Below are 21,705 nucleotides of genomic sequence, written 5' to 3' on the forward strand. Positions count from 1 at the left end.
CTCAGTGGTGACATTGTCTGCACCCTTAAAGTGACGTACGTTGGTTGTGAATTGATGATGTAATCTTGGTGGCAGAAGTGTCTGTGGCCATAGTTTATTTACAGGTTTACCTTCCATGTCATCCTTAAACTAATATATAGCCTCACAGACTGCAAGGAGTTCATGGTCACAGGTTGCGCATTTGCTTTGAGAAAGAGTCAGTTTTCATGAAAAACATCGGATTGGTTGCTGTATACCTGCTACTTTCTGTTGGAGGATCGATGTAGTAACTAAATCACTCACATCAGCCATTATTCTGAAATGGGGGGACAGGGTGTACCATGGTCGTCACCTAGATGATAGAGATTTTATACTGGTCGAGGGCTTCCGACATTTCAATAGTCCACTTCAGTTTCCGTTACCATAAGTGTTTTCCCTCTGATCGCTTCTGTCATTGGAACCTGAATGGTGGGTGCCTGTAGCAGATGGTGCTAGTAGAAATTGATCATCTCTAGAAATCAATGTAATACCTGCTAGTCTTGTGAGGGTGGTAGTTGGTGGATGAGTTCCTTTCATCAAGGTGTGGGCACATTCCCGTAGCATTGACAATCTGACCAAGAGAAATAACTTCTCGTTGTCAAATTTGGATTTTTTATGATTAATAGTGATACCATTTGCAGTGGGCTGATGGATCTCAATAAGTAATGCAGCACTTTTTTTCTCAGCCGGTTTTTGTTGAAGAACTGCGGAATTTTTTGTGGGACATCGCCGAAATTCTGGCTTCATTTCATGGCAGTGCTATACACAAAATGACATCTGCAACAGAGGTGCATGCTAAGCAGATAGCTGTCTTTGAGTTACTTTTGGCGGAAAACCAGAGCATCACAGATATTCATAGGCGTTTGCAGAATGTCTATGGAGACTTGGCAATGAACAAAAGCATGATGAGTTCTTGGACAAGGCATCTGTCATCATCACAGCAAGTTTCTACAGTCCTGGCTGATCTTCTGTATGTCAATTGGCTGTGCACAACTGCGCAATGTAGGAATGTGCAGGCACACTCATTCAAGATGACCAACGAAATGCAATCAAAGACCTCATTGCTTAACTGGACGTCTCTGTTGGTAATGCTGACGCACTCATCCACCAGTTGAGCTACTCAAAGGTGTGTGCCTACTGCGTTCCTCTCCGCCAAACAGAAGACCAGAAAAAGCTACGAATCTCCACAGAATGAATCTCCATGTGGATGATCGGGAGGGTATAGCTGAAGGAAGATGTTGGTTCTGACATCAACTAGCAGACAGGTACCATGTGGTCGTACAGGTCATCCCAGTGAGGCAGCGTAAGGTCGTTGCATAGAACGGAGATTATCTTGAAAAATAATGTTTTGTAGCCAAAAGAGTGGGGAATAATATGATGTATTGGAATCCTGAATCAAAACCAGCCTGCATTCAGAAAAAAAAGTCTTACATTTCTTATTGAACACCCATCATACATCTGAAGCCTCTTTGAGTTGAGTCATTCATGCCATAAGACTGAGAAAGTAGAATGTCATCACAATAAGCACAGTAAAAGGGTAGCTGAAACAGGACACCGTACAAAACCTGTTGCCACATGTGGGCTGCATGTTTGAACATATATGTCCTAAACAGGTACTGGAATAGGCCAAAGGTGTAATGACTGCTGTCTCTAGTACATATCCCGTGTTCATTGATATTTGGTCATACGTTTGTATGCAACCATAGATAATGAAGCCAGATGTGCCTGCAGAGTAGTGACTAAAGCCCTGAATGTTTGGTATTGAGTAACTGAGGTGCACGCTGGGTACACAATGCTTGCATTGTTGATGCATAGTATTTGGTTTGGTTTGATGTACATCCATTTGGTGAGGGTAGGGTACAGGATATACACAATATGATATGGTATGGACTTTATTATACCCCAAAAGTAACAATGTGAAAAACATATATGCTTGGTAGGGTACCATAGAGAAGACTGTCCCTGCCCTGTCAACACCAAAGATAGTCCATCGCAAAGCAAGACTGATCATCAGGGGGGGGGGGGCTACACACCATGGTGTCCCCACATATAGTGCTCCACAACCGACTCTCCAACTAAGTTTGTTCCTTAAACGTGATGACTCTCCTGTGCCACATGACATAGTTTTCAACCCAGTGCTGACAAAACCACCTGTGCAAATGCACTAACTGTTGATTATGGTATGTGCATTAAGCATTCACAGGACACCTCATAAACTTAAAGTATTGTCTACCTTTGGCACTAGTTTAATGGTTGAAACCCATGAACTTTTAAGAGCCTGACATTTATGGAAAAAAGCTGGAGTACCACAGCAATCGATAGCAGTTATAATTGATTGGGTAGTAGTGGTTCTGAACTGAGCACTTGGAAAATGAGGGTTGGAGGTGAAGTCAAACAATAGATCAGTCATAGGATGCCACTGTTCAGCATTATCCGCAATTGTCAATGCCTACTAATTTTAATTTGTTCAATGTTTTTCCTTAATTTTTTTAAACCAGCCTGCATTCAGAAAAAAAAGTCTTACATTTCTTATTGAACACCCATCATACATCGGAAGCCTCTTTGAGTTTGCCTCACTACAACATACACAGATAGCGGTAGTATTGCATACACAAGTTACAAAGGGGCAGTGAATTAACAGAGCTGTCTTTTCTATTCAAGTGAAAACGTTTCCACTGTGATTATGGCAGCATGATAGTAGTTAACAAACTTTGAATAAGGAATGGTAGTTGGAGCTAGGCAGGTGGTACACTGATGTCCAAAATTAGAGCAACAAACCAAATTTTTGCAAGGTTGCTTTCATTCATTTGGCCACAAAACAGTAGCTTCAGCAAAGTCGCCTTTACTGTCAGATATCTGCTGTATGTGAACCTCTGCTGAGTCTCCACAAAAGGGAACATCTAGAGTGTAGTCATCAACATGACACGTGGATGGTAGAACAGTGAGCCAATGTTCTTTTCACAGATGAGTAGAAACAATATAAGGAATACAGAACACAAACAACTGCAACATGCATAATGGTAGACAAAAAAGTTCTTCGTTTTTTCCAGTTTAACAAATTTACACACATATTCTGACATCTGGTTAAAGTGCTCAGTATGAGGTGTGACCACCTCTAGCAGCAGTACAGGCCCAACAAATGATGGGGCATGCTGTGAATGATGTCATCAATTGAATGTTGAGACAATACCGCCCATTCTTCCTGCTGCATTCCTCGCACGTCTTTGAGAATGGGTATTGGAAGCTCACGTGATGCAACCCATGTCCCTAGTGCATCCCAGATGTTCTAAATGATATTCAGACAGGGAGAGCGAGCAGGTCACGCCATGCATACAATATCTTTCATTTCCAAGAAAACATAAACCACATGTGCTCTATGAGGTCGAGTATTATCATCCAGCAATACAGTCTGGGCCTCCAGCACCTCCCAACTACCACACGTTATGTCCCAATATCTCATCACGACACCTGATAGCAAGTAGTTATACCATGCCAATTTAACCACACAGTTCCATGAAGAGTTGTTTGAGTGGTCAGCATAACCCCTGTCCACATGATAAGGGATAATCCTTGAAATCAGTCTCTTTCCACAATGTTTTGGATCCAAAATCGGGTTCTACGTTGCCTCCAGATGCAAATCCGTCAAGAATCACTGTCCAGACCAAACCAGGACTTATCTGTGAAAGGAACATTGACCCTCCGTTCTACAGTCCAGGTGGCATGATGATGGCTCCACTCTAGACATTCCCTTCCGCGAAGACTCGTCAGAGGTCTATGTACAGCAGGTCCCTGGCAATAAAGGTAACTCTGCTGAAGTCTTCTGTACACAGTTTGCCTCACTACAACATCTCAAGTATATGCTATGAGGTTAGATGTCAGTTGCTGTGGAGTACTAAGGCAGTACCGTTGTGCCCTTACAATCAAATAACGGTTGTCTCTTTCTAATGTTACATGTGGTCGGCCCCGCCCTGGTCTTTAGGATACATTTTTGATCCCTATAAACTGTCGCCACATCCGGAAAACGACAGAAAGATTCACATTAAGCCATCGGGCTACATAGGATTGCGACTGTGCTGCTTCCATTCTTCTCATGGCCCTCCACTGCAGAGAGCGTGGTAGGCATCTTCTCTGTGTGATAGTACACCATTTGTGACTGTGTACACAGTGATTGCAGATGTGGGACTACCCAGCAAACACTATTCCGTTTGATAGGTGCCCTGACGTAATTGGTGGCATGATGGTCTGTTGACCAGAATGACATCTTCTGTGCAGGACACGATTGTATGGACACCTGTTGGCAGTTGTATGATTATATCGTAATTTAGACACAGGATGGGGAAACAATGGCTTGTTGCTTTAATTTTGGACAGGGTGTACATTAAATTTCGGAAACTGTTAAGGAATTCAGTATTACATGATCCACATTGTCAAGAGTGTGCCGAGAATACCATATTTCAGGCATTACGTTTCACCACAGGCAATGCAATGGCCGATGGCCTTCACTTAACGACCAAGTGCAGCAGTGCTTTTGTTGAGTTGTCAGTGTTAACAGACAAGCAACGCTGTTTGAAATAACAGCAGAAATCAATATAGGATGTATGATGAGCATATCCATTAGGACAGTGCAGCATAATTTGGCGTTAATGGGCTGTGGCGGCAGACAACCGATGCAAGTGCCTTTGCTAACAACAAGAGACTGCTGTGGCACTGTCAGATGAGTCTCAATTTTAGTTCGTAAGAGCTGATGGTAGGGTTAAAGTGTGGCGCAGACCCCACAAAGCCATGGATGCAAGGTGTTAACACAGCACTGGGCAAGCTGCTGGTGGCTCCCAAATGGTGTAGGCTGCGTCTACATGAAATGAACTGGGTCATGTGGATCTTTGGCTACTTGGAGAGCAATTTCAATTAATGTTCCCAAAGAGCGGTGGAATTTTTATGGATGACATTGTGCAATGTCACCAGGCTACAGTTTTTTCACGTTTGTTTCGAAGAACATTTTGGACACTTCGAGCAAATGGTTTGGCCACCCATACCGTCCAACATTAACCCCATGAAATGTTTATGGGGCATAGTTAAGAGATTAGTTCATTATCAAAATCTGGCACCAGCAACATCTTCGCAATTATGGACGGCTGTAGAAGCAGCAAAGCTCAATATTTCTGCAGGGGAGTTCCACAAACTTGTTGAGTCCCTGCCACATCGAGTGGCTGCACTATGCCAGGCGAAAGGAGCTCCAACACGATGTTAGGAGGTGTCCTATGGCTTTTATCACCTCAGTGTAGTCTCTTAACCTCAGTTTGCCTAGTTTGTTTCCCCATAGAATTTGTAGTGTAGTCGACTTCTGGGGGTATAATTCATCGAGGTTTTTCATGATCTCAAATGCAGTTTTCTTTTCACCCACGAATTCTAGTTGCATGTTAGAAATTGCTCCATAGATGTAGTTCATTGCAGCCAGATTTTCTTCGTCCAAAGTACCAGCATCATCCACACTCGTTTTTGCTCTTGAAGCTACTGTACAGCATTTCTCCGTTTTCAGATATGTTTCCATTTGCTGTCTCCAGTTCCCACAGTATTTTCCATCAAACACTGGTATTTTCACGTCTGCTATGTCCAGTTTCACGGTGCACACAAAGGCTGTAACATGTGCAAGATAGTGAACCCTTGGGTTCACTGTTATCAGTCATCCTCCATACATTGCCAGTGTACTCCCATTTAATTTTCACATATTTCAAATTTAAAAAACACTTCCAAGGACTCAGTTTTGATAGAGATGAAGCAGTGCAAGCAGAGATGAGATTGTGGCTCTGTCAACAAAGTCAAACATTCTGCAGTGACAGTACCAACAAACTCACCTCATGTTAGGAGAATGTTTTAGTTGCCAGGGTGACTAAGATGAGAATTAAATAAGTAGACACGAAGAATAAAGATATAGAGTGGTAATAAAGCTGGTTTTATTTGAAAAGCTTTAAGGACGTCCACATAAAAAATTTGGAGGGATTACTTTGCAGGCCGGCCGAAGTGGCCGTGCGGTTAAAGGCGCTGCAGTCTGGAACCGCAAGACCGCTACGGTCGCGGGTTCGAATCCTGCCTTGGGCATGGATGTTTGTGATGTCCTTAGGTTGGTTAGGTTTAACTAGTTCTAAGTTCTAGGGAACTAATGACCTCAGCAGTTGAGTCCCATAGTGCTCAGAGCCATTTGAACCATTACTTTGCAGTGCACACATGTAGAATCAGCCTACCTTCATATTTTCTTATGAGGCGGTCACTGCTGCTGTAAATATATTTCTTTCAACTGCCTAGTCTTGTGGTTTGGGGCTGGGCCATCCCTTATTGATCAGCACTCATCAAATATGGCTACTACATGTAATAGTAACAGTAATTTTGTTCATCAGTAGAGCACGTCTGCAAATATAATTTATGTGTCTTGATATTATAAATTATGAACAGAAATAACATAATTCAAACGTACACACTTGGATACTTACAGGTCTAGTTTGAGAGGGACAGGGCAGGTAGGCAACTGTACCTTTATAGTAGGAACCAAACCAGCATATGCCTGCAGTAATTTAGGGCAACCACAGAAAACCTAAATTATAGTTGCAAATGAATGAAGATTGGAACCACCATTCACCCAAGAAGAAGGTCAGTCTGTTGAAAATAGTGATACCACATTCAATTTTTCCTTAGCGTACAATACCGTTTTACAAAGCAGTTGTTCAATAATATAAAAGGATAACATTGCACTCTTCATTTATTTCTCAGTCCTAGTTAATGCACACAATACAGACATTAACACACACATAGTTCCATACTGTAATACTACACACACTATTAACTGGTGTCAAGACCATAGCAAAAATCTATGGTTTCAATTTTGTGTTCTGTAATTTCTGACTTACTAGGCCAAAAAAGTGGGTCAGTACACCTCTACAAGAAGTGAGATGTTGGGCACAGAAAAAATTTAAGGTGTTAGTATTATATACTGCATAGCTTTGACAGCAATTTTTTTCCAGAAGAGATAAAAAAGGAAGAAAGACCAAAGAGTGAAGGTGTTATGTGAAATGACAAATGTTTTATTAATACTATTATCATTTATTTATATTACTTTTTTCCCAGTCGCTACTATGTGTTAATTAAGTAATCCCTCAAACCATACAGTGTAATGCTTGTCAGGTGCTTTTAACCATCTTTTTAAATAAGTTTGATTCATTAATATCTTCAGTCTCCTTGGTCAATTAATTATAGAGTTTCATTTCTGGGAACAAAATGATGTTTTATGTTCACTTTTTCTGTGTAAACATTTAATTTACCTTGTTCCATGGTCATGGGGAGGACTGTTTTTGCAGTTATTATAAAAATTATTTCTAGTGTGTACAACTGACTGGTAAATATGCTGATACAGTGCATTTAAAATCCCCAGTATTTTGAACAGATATTTCCAGTGATCTTGATTATCACATTTTATTAACATTCTTATAGGCTTTTCTGTATTTTGAAAACTATGATTACATTTTCTACAATGGTTGCCCAGAAAAGAAGTCAACAGCTATGAACTGAATATACACATGAATAATATGCAAATGAGAGAGACTGGCTGTTACACACTGGTGACTGGAACCTAAGGGCTTAACATGCTAATGACATTGTTTGCAAGTATGTTTGAGTGTTCATGCCACTTCAAGTGGGAATTAGTATACATTTCTACAAATTTTGTGTTCGTTATGCATTCTAAAATTCTTCAAACTAAAGTTTATGGTATTATTTCTTGATGTTCACTGTCACTTTACTGCACACTGACCAACTGTAAACCATCTTGAGGTTTTCATCTGCTTTTTCTGCAAGTTCTCTTGTTTTCGCAGTGACTATAATATTCCTGTCATCAGCAAAGAGACTTTCTCACCTATGGCTAACACTATTAACTTGTACTACTGGAAAAAATATTGATGTATGTCAGGAAAAGTATTGGCCCAAATATGCTACCATGTGGAACTTTTGCATTATTTTGGCTTTGAGGTGTGTGTTATTTGTACACTTTGTACCTGTCCCCTGTCTGCTAGGTATGTTTGGAACCACTCATGAGCTACACTTCATACTCCTAAAGGTTCTAACGTATTTAGTAATATCTTATGGCGAGTAGCACCAATACTGTTAGAAAGATGCAAAAATGTCAGATGTACTGTGACTGATTCTGTACATCTACCAACTCAGAAACTTAACTGTGATGTCTTAAAGAAGTGATTATTTATTAAAGCAATTCATTAATCTGTCTACCATAACTGATTCTATCAGTTTTAAAAAGACGGCAATAGGGAACCAGGCTAGCAGTTTTTTCTGTCATCTTCATTACCTTTCTCCAGTGATTGTACAACTCTTGTATGTTTTAAATAGTCTGGAAATTTCCCTTATGTGAGGGATTCATTCCTTATTTTTGTCAAGGGAACTTGTATACCCCATGTGCGTTGTTTCAATGTGCACATAGTTATGAATCTGGGCCTATGGGCTTTTTACTTTTTAGGATTTGTGCCTTATTACTGATTTCATGCTCTGTCATTTATAGTAACATCATTGTACTTACTGCTCAATTAATTTCGTAGTAGACAAATGCTCATTAACAGAGTTTGCTAGTTGGTGTGGATTATTTGTTATTTCAACCCCTTCATTATCAGTATGTTGTTATCCCTTTATTTGTCTCTCTCTGTTTCCTTTTTAGTCATTTCCCACACTACTTTGGTGTTATTCACTACATTGTATTCATATATTGCTTTTAAATGACTTTTTGCAGCAAGCAGCACTTTGCTATAATTTATTAACGCACATACATCTAAATTTAGGAACTTGGTCTCATTCTGACTCTTTTTTATGTAAATAAGGTACTTTAGGGTTTGAGAGGACTTTTTAACACTTGTTGTTATCTATTATCTTATGTTAGACATTCCTACTGGAACAGGTGCTCATGGAAATGATTATTCAAATTTTGGTTTACATAAATTTACTTTGATTTCTCTCTACACTTGTCCACATTTTGATATCCAGTTCTCCTGAAAAATTCTTCAATCTTCAGTTTCATTCAATATGTTTATAAATTCTAATCAACATTGATGTTTATAATTTGAGACAAAGTAAAAATTAATTTTTTTACACATATACACAAACACTCACATGCACACATACACATATACACTGAAGCTCCAAACAAACTGGTATAGGCATGCATATTCAAATACAGATATATGTTAACAGGCAGGATATGGCGCTTCAGTCGGCAATGCCTATATAAGACAATTGTCTGCCGCAGTTGTTAGATAGGTTACTGCTGATACATTCGCACGTTATTATGATTTAAGCGAATTTGTTCGTGGCGTTATAGTCGCACACAAGTGATGGGGCACAGCATTTCTGAGGTAGTGTTGAAGTGTGGATTTTCCCATACGACCATTTCACGAGCGTACTGTGAATATCAGGAATCCGGTAAAACATCAAATCTCCAACATTATTGTGGCTGAAAAAAGATCCTGTAAGGATGGGATCAACAACAAATGAAGAGAATCCTTCAACGTGGCAGAAGTGCAACCCTTCCAAAAATTGCTGCATGATTCAGTGCTGGACTATCAGCAAGTGTCAGCATGCAAACCATTCAATGAAACAACATCGATATGTGCTTTTGGAGCCAAAGACCCACTTATGCGCCCTTGGTGACTGCACGACACAAAGTATTATGCCTCGCCTGAGCCTGCCAATACCGACATTCGACTGTTAATGGCTGGAAACACTTGTCTGGTCAGGTAAGTCTCGTTTCAAATTGTACTGAGTGGATGGACATGTAAGGGTATGGAGACAACCTTATGAATCCATGGATCCTACATGTCAGCAAGGGACTGTTCAAGCTGGTGGAGGCTGTGAAATTGTGTGGGGAATGTGCAGGGACCCCTTATATGTTTAGATACGACTCTGACAGCTGACACATCTCATCACTAGCATCCATTCATGTCCACTATTCATTCTGACGGACTTGGGCAATTCCAGCAGGACAATGCGACACCCCAAACGTCAAGAATTGCTACAGAGTGGCTCCATGAACACTCTCCTGAGTTTAAACATTTCCGCATAGCTACCAAACTCCCCAGATATGAACATTATTGAGCATATCTGGGATGCCTTGCAACATGTTGTTCACAAGAGACCTCCACCCCCTCATACTCTTAAAAGATTTATGGACAGCTCTGCAGAATTAATGATGTCATTTCCCTCCAGCACTACTTCAGACATTAGTTGAGTCCACGACATGTCATGTGTCGGCACTTCTGTGTGCTTGTGGAGCCCTAAATGATATTAGGCAGGTGTATTAGTTTTTTTAGTTTTTTTTTTTTTGCTTTTCGGTATATATATATATATATATATATATATATATATATATATATATAATATATATAATATATATATATATTGGTGACTGAGGACAGTGTACTAAACAACATTTCAACATTTATCACCAATTACTTGATTTGTAGATTAATAATTATAGCTATTATGAGTACTTTGTTTTTAGCTTGGTTGGTAACTCCAACCACATGTGGCAAGAGCGAGCCATTAATTAAATGACACAATTTCAGAGTCTTTACTGGTCACATACAAATATGGTTTTGTGTATACAGTGAAACCTCTTTATAACGTTCCTCCATATAATGTTTTCCTCTATGTTACGTCCGTTTTTTTCGGTCCCGACTAAAAGCCCATATAAACAATGTTAAATTTTCCTCTTTACTGCGTTTCCTCTATATTACAGTTTCCTCCATGTAACGCTCATATTTTTGGAACCCTGGTCAATTATTTACCTCTTTATAACGTTTAAGTGACTGGATGTAGACACATCGTTTTCCGTTGTGTGGTTTCACAGTTTGCACTGGCTCGGAAAGCCCGCGCTCAGCATATTTCATATGTCAGTGGCAAAACCCGGTCACGTGACATGTGACGCACATTCTGCTTGCGATCTTTTTGGCGCCATTTCAGTTGATGCTTTGTATTAGTACTTAGTAGCATGTTGTGTAAGCTGAGCAGCAAACAGTTCGTGTGCCTCGTAAGTGTGTGTCTTCAATATAACGTTTTTTTAAAGCTTGCATCAGTGGACATGGGTGAAAAGCAGAAGAATATTTCTCTGGAAGATGTTTCTATTATTAAAAAAGTGGAGGCATCTCCTGGCGTGAGTCACGTGGAGCTAGCGAAGCAATTGGGACTGGCCCTTCAACACTCAACACTATTATGAAAAACAGATCGTCGATAATGGAAGGGTTTGAGAATTGTGGAAATTCGAAACTTACGCGTTTGAAACAATCGACTTACGACGAAATGGAGAAAGTTTTATTAACTTGGTTTCAGCAAGCACGTGCTGCAAACATTCCTATAAACGGAACTATTTTGAAGGAGAAGGTGCTTCAAATATCACTTCAGTTAGGAATGGACAATTTTAAGGCGTCCAATGGATGGATTGATAAATTTCGACAGCATCATGGTGTTGTGTACAAATTGGAATGTGGAGAAAGTAAAAGTGTGGACGAACCAACTGTAGCTCAGTGGATACAGACTCTCCCTAATCTGATACAGGGCTACAAACTGCGTGACATTTATAACGCTGATGAAACCGGCATGTTTTTCAATTTAATGCCGGATAAGACATTTACTTTTCGTGGGGAAAATTGCCATGGCGGTAAGAAGAGCAAGGAACATCTTACCGTTTTGTTGTGTACAAACGCTGATGGCAGTGAAAAACTGAAACCTTTGGTTATCGGGTAGCCAAAAAATCCGAGGTGCTTCAAAAACATTTCCACGTTCCCATGCAAATATACAAACAAAGCCAAGGCATGGATGACAAGTGAAATATTTTACGTTTTCTAAGAGAATTTGACGCCAAAATGGGGAGTGCTGCAAGAAAAGTGCTGCTGTTTGTGGATAGATGTGCGGCACATCCACCAGACGTACCCTTTCTGAGAAATGTTAAAGTAATTTTCCTGCCACCCAACTGCACCAGCCGTCTGCAACCTTTGGACTTGGGCATAATACACGCCCTTAAGGTTAAATATAGGACAGCCCTCGTAAAAAAGGCCTTGAATTTGATGGACCAAAGAAATCCGGGAAGCCAGCAAAGCTCACAACTGAAACTGAACATTTTACAGGCAATAAATTTAATTATGTACTCGTGGAGGGAAGTAAGTGCTGAAACTATTAAAAACTGTTTCACAAAAGCGGGATTCTGTGATAATGAGATGGCAGCTCCTGTGGAAGAAGTTGCAAGTGATTTGCAAGAGTTTCACCAATTAATAGGCAGTGATTCTGTCACTTTTGAGGACTTTGTGGCTGTGGATGACAACGTGGCAACCACAGGAGTACAAAGTATTGAGGAGCTGCTGCAGAGAGAAGCTTGTAGAGTAATAGTGGTAGTGAAAGTGACAGTGACAAGGAAGATGACCCTGTGCCCTCATATACTAAGGCAGCTGAAGCCTTTGAAACATTCAGGAGGTACATGATGGCCCATAGACTTGAGGACAGAACAGTAGTTCAACTTGCTCATTTGGAGCAAGAAATGATTGCCATAGAGTCTAGGAGAAACAGAAAACAAGCAAGCCTGCTTGAATATTTTAAAAAATCATAGGTACGTTATTTTCAGATTGCTTAGGTTCCTAGAGTTTTGTGCAAATTTAAGTTCCATTTGATAATTTAATTATTGAAATAATTTTTTTGTAACTAATTCTTTTTTAATCTGTCCCATTTACTGTGTTTTTATGTAATATGTTCAATATATCATAAACAAAATTGGGCTAATATTCTATAATTGGGTCAACTGAAGAATGGGATACCACCTGTCAGCTTTGGAGAATGATGTCAATCTTAAGAATCTGTTATAACTTTTTACTGTACAAACTGATCCATTTACTTTCACCCATCCACCTACTGAGCCCCATGTTTTAATTAAAAAAACTAATCAGTTGATACATTGATCATTTGCAATGAATATCATATGTTGTGAAAATTTAAAACGTTATCTATGGCACCATTTGTCAAAGCTGATTATTGGTATCCTGATCTTCAGTAATGCCCTATAATTATTATTTGGAAGCCCTCCTCTTTATAGTGTTTTTCTCTATACAGTGTTCAGAATTTGTGGTCCCTTGAAAAACGTTATATAGAGGTTTCACTGTATATACTGAAGTGGCGAGTGGAAATTTGTACCAAGGCCAGGAATCTAACCAAGGTCTCAAGTTTACTAGGTAGGTGCATTAGTCATTAAGACGCCTTGCAACAATGATTTACACAACTGCACAGATTACCCCAGCATGCGTCCCTCTATGATCCAAATTCTCACTGCTGCCCCAGTCTCAACAAGCATCATTAACAAAAATTAAAAAACCATACTTATATGTTCAAAACAGTTCATCCACACACTTCATAAAAGCAATAAACTAACATAATGCAATAGTTCTTTCTGAAACCTCACGATTTTCAGCGAATTTCTTCGCACCTTCAGTATCGAAGAACATCTTCATAGGATGGCACAGAAAACAGTCTTGAGCAATCCCACTGAGAAAACTATTCTTCTGCTTTACTTTTCTCACAGCTTCACTCAGACCGACAAAATCTGCATCAACAGTAATTAGTGTCATAGTTCGTTGTTTCCTGCAGCTCCAACTACAGCTGCATCCCCAAAATTGTCAAATATCCACTAAAGGATTCTGAACAGCTCCTTAGTCTACATCATTATGCATTTCAATTTGCTTCCAATCTCCCTGTAAGAAAGCGCATCATTCATTACACCTCTTAAATAAGATAGTGTGTGTTTGACAGGGGGTCAGTACTCCTCACTTGGATTGCTGCTGAAATAGTTTAGATACGTCACGGGATATGCTAAATATGGCCTTGTACCCTTTTCCAAGTAAAGAAGACTTGCGATTGCTGTTCTGTTCCTTGATGTGTCTTGTTTTTTGAGCTTCTCTTTATGTGTTGCAATTTGTACCTTTATAACCATGATGAGTGCAGTTTGCCCAGATTTACACTTGATAATATTCTTCTCGGGTACGCAGCCGGATCATAACGTCTTCGTGACACAATATTTCCGCGGTGCAACTGGCCGCCATCTTCAAGTGAGAGCGCTGGTGCACCCGTCCGGTCCATTAGAGAAGACGAGGATCTGATAGTTCTACCAGCGGACAAAGGTAACGCAACGGTTCTTCTGTCACGTGATGACTATCTGGGAAAGATGGATCTCTTGCTTGAGGACTCAGCATACAGAACATTGCAGGACAACCCAACTGAACGGATAAAACGGAAGACGCTTTCACTGCTGAAGAAGAGTTCTTTGCCTGACGACGTTCTCAAAAAACTTCGTCCTGGTGCTGCCGTGCCACCGAGACTATACGGCCTACCCAAGATTCATAAGAAAGGGGTCCCGCTTCGTCCGATCGTGAGTAACTTGGGTGCTACTACCTACAATCTAGCCAAGTATTTAGCATCTGTTCTTGGCCCTCACGTCGGTAAATGCGAATATCACATTCCCAATTCTATGGTGTTTATTCAGAGATTGAAGTCCTTGTTTCTTACTCCCTGCGATTTGCTTGTGAGCTTTGATGTCGTGTCGCTTTTTACCCAGGTTCCTCTGGAAGAATCCTTGCAATTAATTGGTGAGAAACTGGATGAGGAAACAACTAGGCTTTGTCGCCACGTGCTGACGTCGACGTACTTTTTATTCAATGACAAATATTTTGAACAGACTGACGGAGTGGCTATGGGGAGTCCATTGCCCCCAATAGTCGCCAACCTTTTTATGGAAGATTTGGAGGACATGGCGCTGAAGACGGCGTCCTTAAAACCAACCTGTTTCTGGAGGTACGTTGACGACACGTTTATGGTGTGGCCTCATGGGAGAGAAGCTCTTGACCGACTCCTAGATCATTTTAATTCCCTGCATCCTAGCATCAAGTTTACCATGGAGGTGGAAAGTGATGGAAAGCTTCCGTTTCTGGACGTTCTGGTGTACAGAAAGGATGATGGGACACTGGGACACAGTGTTTATCGAAAGCCTACGCACACGGACCGTTACCTGCATGCTTCTAGCTGTCATCCATCGTTCCAGCGCATGGGGGTCCTGCGGACGTTGGCGAGAAGATCTTATGCCATTTCAGATGGAGAAAGCTTGACACAAGAATTGGACCACCTTAAGGTTGTGTTCAAGCAGAATGGCTATACAGATAAACAGATCCGTCATGATTTCCAGTTTGGACCATCGCCTGAACCACCAGAAGATACCTGCAAATCGGTGGCTTTTCTGCCTTTTGCTGGGAGCATTTCCTCGAAGATAGGAAGAATTCTAAAAAGATATCATATCAAAAGTATTTTTCATCCGTCAGCCAAGATTAGAGCGCTTCTTGGCTCTGTTAAGGATGACTTGGGTTTGAGGAAGCCCGGTGTGTACAAGATCCCTTGCCACTGTGGGGAGGCTTATATTGGTAAGACAATCCGGACCATTCAGGACCGATGTGTTGAGCATCAGCGTCACACACGGCTGCTTCAACCTGAGAAATCCGCAGTGGCGGAGCACTGTCTCACCAAGGGACACAGAATGCTATATGACACGACACAAATGGTTGTCCCTGCATCTCGCTATTGGGACTGTGTTTTAAAAGAATCCATAGAGATTCGTTTATCTGACAATCTTATTAATAGAGACAAGGGTTATCTTTTAAGTAAGACTTGGGACCCGGTGTTATCTGACATTCAAAAACAACGGTTTGTGTTTCAATCGTCGGAATAAAAATTTTTAAAATTTCTTTTATTTTTGACAGCGATATCTCGATTTCGCCTCTTTCCACCACTGGCGTCGCGGCATGTTTACTGCGCTAGAGGGCAGCTACGGCACCTTCTCGCGTACGCGTTGTGGGTCTTCTGCAGCCTATATAGGGGCTGCCGCTTGCGCTGGGAAGTCAGTTCCGGCGAGATTGTGCACCAGCGCTCTCACCTGAAGATGGCGGCCAGTTGTACCGCGGAAATATTGTCATGAAGACGTTATGATCCGGCTGCATACCCGAGAAGAATATTATCAATTATTATGCCGGGAAAGCCTTCGTAGTCAGATTTCCACTTGTTTTAAAATATCTTTTGGTTATGTCTAAAACCAGTGTTCCATCTTCTCTCAAACTGATTGTACATGTTGTAATACTCCAAGGATCATTCCTTCACTGAGCACTTAAAATAGTTTTCATTTTACTTATTTCAATTTCGTCTCCATACAACATTACGTCGTCAACGTATGCAGACTATGTGTACATGCTATAGATACTACTAAACACATGGGTCAGCAAATGTTCATTGTAATCATCTTTTGCGAGCAGCAGGGCATACACACAAATGCACAGCAGATCACATGGTATTTCAAAGTGTTTGGTTCAACTCTTCTGCTACACCTCTTCGTTGAGGTATGCCAAGGATGCTCATCTGGCCCTAGACTCCTTTTTTTTCAGATATGTTTCGAATTCTGAACTCATATAATAGCCCCCCCCCCCCCCCCTGCCTGGACGTAGTATTCCTACATTTTTCTGTTGACAATTTTCAGCATACACTTTATATTTTTTGAACGACTGAAACACTTCACTTTTTGCTTTTAGTAAATGTGTCACAATATATCTCGAGTAATCGTCAATCAATGTGACAAGGTATTTCACTCCATCAAGTGACCGTGAGCCAGAGACACACATTAAATTACTGTGTATAAAACATAGCAGTTTATTTGTTCTGGTTTCAATCAATTTGGGGAAAGGCTTAGCTTGCATCTTGCCTTCAGTGCATACACTGCACATTTGATTCGTCTGGTCGTTAGATGCTTCGAAGGTTATTCCACTGTATTTGACTTGTTTCTTTGCCTTACCGATGTGAATGTGGCTTAGCCTTCGGTGCCGCAACTGCAGTTGCCAACTAGCGTTAAGATTTGCAACAGGGCCACGTCCAAGTACTGGTATTGTCTTCCTAAGTATAATTGGAATTGTCATTTCTTGAACTTTTCGCAGTTATTTTTCTGCGTTGTTTCATTATTCAAGCTTCAAATTTAGTTTATGTTGCCAATAATCATTTGTTGGTCGCCTGAAGGACTGATATTCAAATAAATATGATGTCTAGGATGTAGAGAGTGTTTTGCAAGTCGACTGTTCGTCCTCCACATTCTTCTGTCAAGCATATGCGCACAGTGACGAAATCAGAATCCAACAAATATCCACCCCTAGCTACCTGAGTGACTCTTCATATTCGCTGAAAAGTGAAGAATTCGTCACGTTAGTAGCTCAGGTGGTCTTTTGCCCCACTGTTCACAATCCAAAAATAGTTCCTTTCACGGAGAGTGGCGTATGTGTAAGCGCAGCGGAGTCCAATGGTCGCACTTACCGGTAATTCATTTTTAGAGTGACATTTCGTGTCATAGCGTTTCGTTGTGTAACGCACATTTGCTGGCAGTTAACGTAATGAAATTTGAAGATGATTTATTTGCTTCCTTCCTATGGTTTGCTTGGTCGTCAGTGGAAGTGTCATCACCGATTTTGGGCAATCTTTACCAATATGTCCATTCTTCTGTGAAAAAAAAGTATTGTGGACCAGGGTCACATGTTTTCTTGTAATTGTTGTGAATATTTTCACATTGGCTGTTTCCACAGCCTCGTCCCCTCTGCCATGCTTTATTTTTTGTGCTTGGTCTCTTCTGAAGATGGAAACTTTTAATGCTCTAGATTCACTTTCAAAATTAATATTTGTGAGTCGTCTTTCTCCTTCCAAACACGGCTTTTGAATTTCTTATAAAAACAGTCCTTCTCATCACAACGTCCCGCAAATCGAAATGTTTACGGGATTCTTCCAGCACGTCCCGCACCTGTTTTGCTATTTTGCAACTTTGAATATCATTAGCTGAATTATTGCAGTGAATTCACTTATTATGAGTGCAGTAATAAGTGTCATATCTTTTCACTTACCTTCGTTTGCTTTATTCTACTTGTGATACAGTCGATATATCTGTCTGTCTTCTATGTAATAGGTTAAGCTGTGTTGAGTAAAGAAGGCATGTTATGTGGTTTTATTGGCACATCAGATGTCGCCCCACAACGTAGTTGTTGAACATGTGGTTTGCCTTAAATACTTTTCCATAAAACCTGAAAATCCCCCAGTTGTTTAGTGTTACCCACAGATGGCTACTCTGTTAAAAGGCGTCACATCTCTGTACCATGAGTTGCTCTGACTATCACCAACGGATGTCTGCAGTGGTAATAACATTCAAAATTCGATTATGCATCACACTTGTTTTAGGCACAACAGAGCCTTAAATTAATTATTTTCCACATCTATGATAGTTGTTAAATGTTATCATGTTAAAAAATGTCTCCAAAAAATGTCATGTTTATGTCATTTGTCACACTGTTCATATCAAGTGATTTTTCACACATCTCCATCTGTAAAACATCATTGTGAACTTTGAAATATGTATCCAGGGAGGTAAAAGTGAAGATAACGAATCACTATAAAAATATAGGCGATAAAAGTTATTGTAAATGATTGGGTCCCAACTGAGGTTAAGTACAAACCGTTGTAAGGCTCAAATTAAGTATTTTACCTCACCTATGATGCCTTTCAAATCCAAAAATATTCTAAAACGTGTCAGCAATGTAAGGAAATGTTCTGTTTGCTCTTAAATAGTATCTAAACATGTAAAATGTTATGTAGACACTATTAGAAGTGAAAAAATAGTTTAAAGGCCCATAGTGCCGGCAAGTAAGGTATGCATGTCAAAGTTCTAACATACACAAGTGCTACTTATCCTGTAACTACTTATCAGTAGTGCTAAAGTGTGCATTGTAATAAAAAATAAAGAAAATTTAAAGGCAGAAAAGTTTAATTTACTCGTAAAGTGTTAGAAATCTTATATTAAATGAATAGTAATTTTATTCATTTTCCAGATGTCGACTCTCTCATTGTCTTCGGAGCTGTTGCATCTCTCTCTTATCTTATTTGGTCGTCTCATGTGTATATGTGTAAGAAATACACGTTGTTCTGCAGTTTAAGTGATATATCTTAATAAAATACTTCATTCCTTCCTTCTTTCTTTAAAAATCGTACTGTGTGTATGATGGTACTTTTATTAGATACTGATGTAGTTAATTGCAGTATTTTACCAAGCCATAGTTCCAAATGCAGCAACTTGTATAATACTTTTCACCGACTGTCTTTCTTGTGTAGTACTGCATTGCCTTCTCTTACCTCGTGAACTGGTTATAAAGAAAAAAAACTCTAGGTGATGACAGTACCCATTTCCAGATATAATATATTTTATGTATTTAGATACTATTGTGATGTAAACATCACATTTTCTGTCATTGCTGCCACATTTTAGAACACTGTGATATATGACAAGCTTCAAATATGAGTTAAAATTATTAATTTTGATCCTTAAAATGTCTTGTACTTAATCTCAACTAGGTTCCAAACTCTTGCTATAATTTTTATCGACTACATTTTTCTAGTGATACATTATTCATTTTCTCCTCCCCTGACACATACTTTAGAGTTCACAATCATGTTTTATGGACAGAGATAAGTGAAAAGTAACTTGATGTGAACACACTTATAATCGAAATCAAATAAAATTGTTTTTATTGCCAATTTATGTTGTATACATTTTAGAATATTGTAACATTTGACAACTGTCATTACCCTTTTACCATGCAAGACGTCTGTGAACATATAAGCTTCTTTGGGAGCCACCACAGCTTAATCTATACATATATTCTCAATATTTTTGGTGCTAAAATCTTGTAAGGACTGTAGTGTCTGCTTGTAGCTGCTACGGTCTTCTGTCTGGGCACCACAGATTAATCTATGCATGGTTAAAAAAGCTTAAGAAGATTAGTATCAAAATCATCTAAAAAATTTGAAAGTCCTCTTTTAGGTGCTTATCCTTGTTTATTTTGGAATCAAGGCATAACCAGTTTCGTTTGGGCAAGTTGAAAAGAAAGACACGAACAGAAACAATTAAGAAGTTTAAGCAAAAAGTGCATTAAAGTACAATTTTTAATTTTCAAAGTTATATATATATATATATATATATATATATATATATATATATATATATATATATATATATATATATATTCGTCACACTCACACTACGACTAACATTTTTCACCCAACAGGCAACAAGTTTCTTCATTCTGTAACTGAAATACTTGCCACTTTTCTTGAATACAGTATATGACAGCTACCTTCACCTCACCGTCAGTGATGGCACGATTACACTTGAGGTCACACTTGAGAAGAAAAACCAAATGAAAATCGCAGGACACGAGGTAGGGGGATTATGGACAGTGTGGTGTCAGGTTTCGCAGTTACTCTTCAGTTGCATGTGAGTTGTGCGGATGAGCGTTGCCATGTTGCAAGATTATTGTCTCCAGGCTGCTTCTAACACGACAAACGCGGCGTCGGTGGTGTTTTTAGAGTCTCTACATACTGAGAAGAATTTACCATCGATCCTTGCACTAAGTAATCGATCACACAAACTCGCTGAGCGTCCCAAAACACAGACAAATGAATTTTGTCTTGCTAATGGTTGTGTTTTGAACTTCAAGTATGAGAAGAAGATGGCTTTCGGTATTTTTCTTTTCTAGGTCGTAGTAACTGACTCAATCCCCATGACACGATTCAGAAGGAAGTTGTCTCCATCATGTTAGCGCTGCAAAAGTTGCTCACAGCATTCCAATCGATACTGTTTGGTCTCGTCTGTGAGATGGCATGGCACCCATGGTTCACAGATTTTACAGTAACCTAGCTGTTCGATAATGAAAAATTCGATACCAGCACGCTGTTTAACTCACGTTGACGTAGCACTAGAACACGTGTCCATGCTCTTTCTACTCAAAATACAATGGATGAACGCAACAGATTCAAATTGAGCATGCATACAGAGGAGGAAAGTTACCTTCCAAATGGTGCAGCGTTTCTCAAGGGCATTAAGGTCGCGTTCTACAGGCATTTGTGCATTACCTTTCAGCCTACTCCCATACATATTCCTAAGTAGTCATTTATATTTTATAAGCAAATTTTAGTTTTCAATTATTTATAGAGAATATGTTATATACTCTTTCCAGTACTCCATAACGAATGAATTGTGTCATTTGTGACTTGTGAGCCAGTCCATACACTATTTCTCAGAAGATGGTAATGAAAGCATAATTGACAAAATTTGCAGAATTTTATGCAGTTTAGATGCTTTGAGGTATTTTGTGATAAATATTTCGGATACTTTTGTTCACAGGCCTGATGGAGCTACATTGTAATAGTAACACTAGACTCTGACTGAAGGAGAAAAGAGGAAGGGGGAATACTATGCAATGTGTCTGCAACATGTTACGAAAATACGAATATATTTAACTTTCAAATTGCGGTTGCACCATTTTTTACTCAATATCTGGCATCATTTTCTGATACTAAGCTGTGATTGGTTAGAAAAAGGATGAGGTGGGGCGTAAAGTAGACAGTTGGTCTGTTTCCACCATCTTTCATTTTTATCACTGCACTATGATCGGCTGAAGAGATGAAGAGGAGAGGGACGAAGGGGCATGACCAGATGTGCACGACAGAAATAATGTAATTTGACGCCATTTTTTTGTATCGTTTGAA

This window comes from Schistocerca nitens, chromosome 5 (genome assembly GCF_023898315.1).
Source record: "Schistocerca nitens isolate TAMUIC-IGC-003100 chromosome 5, iqSchNite1.1, whole genome shotgun sequence".
Lineage (NCBI taxonomy): Eukaryota > Metazoa > Arthropoda > Insecta > Orthoptera > Acrididae > Schistocerca > Schistocerca nitens.